This window comes from Arachis stenosperma, chromosome 1, assembly GCF_014773155.1.
Source record: "Arachis stenosperma cultivar V10309 chromosome 1, arast.V10309.gnm1.PFL2, whole genome shotgun sequence".
Classification (NCBI taxonomy): Eukaryota; Viridiplantae; Streptophyta; class Magnoliopsida; order Fabales; family Fabaceae; genus Arachis; species Arachis stenosperma.
Window position 1 is genome coordinate 60569831 of NC_080377.1, and position 2721 is coordinate 60572551.

Genomic DNA, 2721 nt, shown 5'->3' on the forward strand with positions numbered 1-2721 from the left:
GCTAAGGCTTGGCTGGCCTTTGGCCATGTCTAGAGTTTTGGACCGAAGCTTTCTTTGAAAGCTTGGCTGGCTGTGAAGCCATGTCTAATTCCTGGACCGGAGTCTTAGACTAGCATTGCACTGATTCCTGGAATTCTCATTAAGAATTTTGATATCTTTTTCCACTTAATTTTCGAAAATCACAAAAAAATTCACAAAATCATAAAAACCAAAAGTATTTGATGCTTGAGTCTAGTGTCTTATCTTAAGTTTGGTGTCAATTGCATACATTCATTCATGTGTCTTAAGGATCTTCAAGTAATTCTTGATGATTTCTTACTCTGATCTTTGAATTCTTTTGACTTGAGTGTTTATGTGTCTCATGTAGTGTCAGTAGTATACAAACTGCTAAGTTTGGTGTCTTGCATGCATTGTTATTTGATTCTTGTTGCATTTTGATTATTAAAAATCCAAAAAATATTTTTAATTTGTGTCTTTTCAAGTCAATAATACAAAGAATTGAAGATTCAGAACATACTGCAGAGGAATTATACAGAAAAAGCTGGGCGTTCAAAACGCCCAGTGAAGAAGGACAGACTGGCATTTAAACGCCAGCCAGGGTACCTGGTTGGGCGTTTAACGCCCAAAAAGGGTGCATTTTGGGCGTTAAACGCCAGAATGGATACCATTCTGGGCGTTTAACGCCAGGATGGCAAAGGGGGAAGATTTTGTTTTCAAAATCAATTTTTTTCAAGTTTTCAAAGTTTTTCAAAATCAAATCTTTTTCAAACCATATCTTTTCAATCAAATGTTTTCAAAATCAATTTCTTTCCTTTTTTCAAAGATACTTACTAACAATTAATGATTTGATTGAACATCACAAGATTGTTGCCTTTTCTGTTGAGAAAGGTTTAATGTTTCAAATCATATCTTTTCTTGTTAGGCAAGTCATTAATTTTTAAAATCAAATCTTTTTAAAATTGTTTTCAAATCAAATCTTTTTAAAACCGTTTTCAAATCATATCTTCTCAATCACATCTTTTTCAAAATAAGTTTTCAATCAAATCTTTTTTTAACTTCTAATTTCAAAATCTTTTTCAAAAATCACTTGATTTCTTTTTCACTTTGAATTTTCGAAAATTATCAATCAATTTTTCAAAATGTTTTCAAAATCTTTTTAATTGAATTTTCGAAAATTCTCTTCCTTCCTTCTCACATCCTTCTATTTATGGAGTACCACTCCTTCTCAATGCACAATTCGAACCTTATCTAATTAAAGTTCGAATTCTTCTTCTCCTTCTTCTTTCTATTTCTCTTTTTCTCTGACACCTCAAGGAATCTCTATACTGTGACATAGAGGATTCCACATTTTCTTGTTCTCTTCTCTTTCATATGAGCAGGAGCAGAGACAAAGGCAATCTTGTTGAAGCTGACCCTGAACCCGAAAGGACCTTGAAGAGAAAGCTAAGAGAAGCCAAAGCACAACTCTCTTTAGAGGACCTGACCGAATTCTTCAAAGAAGAAGAAGACATGGCAGCCGAAAATAACAACAATGCCAACAATGCAAGGAAGGTGCTAGGTGACTTTACTGCACCTACTCCTGACTTCTATGGGAGAAGCATCTCTATCCCTGCCATTGGAGCAAACAACTTTGAGCTTAAGCCTCAGTTGGTTTCTCTACTGCAACAGAATTGCAAGTTCCATGGACTTCCAATGGAAGATCCACATCAGTTTTTAGCTGAGTTCTTGCAAATCTGTGACACAGTCAAGACTAATGGGGTAGACCCTGAGGTCTACAGACTGATGCTATTCCCTTTTGCTGTAAGAGACAGAGCTAGAATATGGTTGGACTCTCGACCTAAAGAAAGCCTGGACTCTTGGGAAAAGCTAGTCAATGCCTTCTTGGCAAAGTTCTTTCCACCACAAAGATGGAGTAAGCTTAGAGTGGAAGTCCAAACCTTCAGACAGAAGGATGGAGAATCCCTCTATGAAGCTTGGGAAAGATACAAACAATTGATCAGAAAATGTCCTTCTGACATGCTTTCTGAATGGAGCATCATGGGTATTTTCTATGATGGTCTCTCTGAACTATCCAAGATGTCTTTGGATAGCTCTGCTGGAGGATCTCTTCATCTGAAGAAGACGCCTACAGAGGCTCAAGAGCTCATTGAAATGGTTGCAAATAACCAATTCATGTACACTTCTGAAAGAAATCATGTGAACAATGGGGCAAGTCAGAAGAAAGGAGTTCTTGAGATTGATACTCTGAATGCCATTTTGGCTCAGAACAAGATGTTGACTCAACAAGTCAATTTGATTTCTCAAAGTCTGTCTGGAATGCAAAATGCACCTGGCAGTACTAAGGATGCTTCATCTGAGGAAGAAGCTTATGATCCTGAAAACCCTTCAATGGAAGAGGTGAATTACCTAGGAGAACCCTATGGTAACACCTATAATTCTTCATGGAGAAATTACCCAAATCTCTCATGGAAGAATCAAGAGAGACCTCAACAAGGTTTCAATAATAATGGTGGAAGAAATAGGTTTAACAATGGCAAACCTTTTCCATCATCTTCTCAGCAACAGACAGAGAATCCTAAGCAGAACCCCTCTGACTTAGCAACCATGGTCTCTGATCTAATTAAAACCACTCAAAGTTTCATGACTGAAACAAGGTCTTCCATTAGGAATTTGGAAGCACAAGTGGGACAGCTGAGCAAGAAAGTTACTGAACTCCCTCCT

At 37.2% G+C, this 2721-nt stretch overlaps 1 non-coding gene across 1 annotated transcript; it reads right to left on the bottom strand.

The window, feature by feature from the left end:
- Positions 1–1914: 1914 nt before the first annotated feature.
- On the bottom strand, positions 1915–2022 carry LOC130955962 (small nucleolar RNA R71). The gene has a single exon (XR_009076952.1). It is a non-coding gene; the product is annotated as a small nucleolar RNA R71 (small nucleolar RNA).
- Between the last annotated feature and the right edge of the window lie 699 nt (positions 2023–2721).